We start from the raw sequence: 735 nt of genomic DNA on the forward strand, positions 1-735 counted from the left end.
GTGTGGGCTCAGTAGTCCCCGCGTGTGGGCTCAGTAGTCGCTGCCTGTGGGCTAAATGGTAGCCCTGTGTGGGCTCAGGAGTCGCCGCGTGTGGGCTCAGTAGTCACTGTGTAGGCTCAGTAGTCGCCACGTTTGGGCTCAGTAGTTCCCAAGTGTGGGCTCAGTAGTTCCCGCGTGTGGGCTCAGTAGTCACCCTGTTTGGGCTCAGTAGTCGCCGCATGCGGGGTCAGTAGTCGAGAGCCTGGGCTCAGTAGTCGCCGTGTGGGCTCAGTAGTCCCCGCGTGTGGGCTCAGTAGTCGCGAGCCTGGGCTCAGTAGTCGCCATGTGGGCTCAGTAGTCCCCACGTGCGGGCTCAGTAGTCGCCGCATGCGGGCTCAGTAGTCCCTGCGTGCGGGCTCAGTAGTCGCCGCGTGTGGGCTCAGTAGTCGCCGTGTGGGCTCAGTAGTCCCCGCATGCGGGCTCAGTAGTCACGAGCCTGGGCTCAGTAGTCGCCATGCGGGCTCAGTAGTCGCAAGCCTGGGCTCAGTAGTCCCCGCGTGTGGGCTCAGTAGTCCCCGCGTGTGGGCTCAGTAGTCCCCACGTGTGGGCTCAGTAGTCCCCGCATGCGGGCTCAGTAGTCCCCACGTGTGGGCTCAGTAGTCCCCGCGTGTGGGCTCAGTAGTCCCCGCGTGTGGGCTCAGTAGTCACCGTGTGGGCTCAGTAGTCACCACATGCGGGCTCAGTAGTCCCCGCGTG

General features: G+C 64.2%; 1 protein-coding gene across 1 annotated transcript in view; it reads left to right on the top strand.

The window, feature by feature from the left end:
- The window catches only part of ST8SIA2 (ST8 alpha-N-acetyl-neuraminide alpha-2,8-sialyltransferase 2), a 73,127-nt gene that overhangs the window by 43,912 nt on the left and 28,480 nt on the right, over positions 1–735 (top strand). The window lies entirely within an intron of this gene.

This window comes from Oryx dammah, unplaced genomic scaffold (genome assembly GCF_014754425.2).
Source record: "Oryx dammah isolate SB20612 unplaced genomic scaffold, SCBI_Odam_1.1 HiC_scaffold_16, whole genome shotgun sequence".
NCBI classification, from domain to species: Eukaryota; Metazoa; Chordata; class Mammalia; order Artiodactyla; family Bovidae; genus Oryx; species Oryx dammah.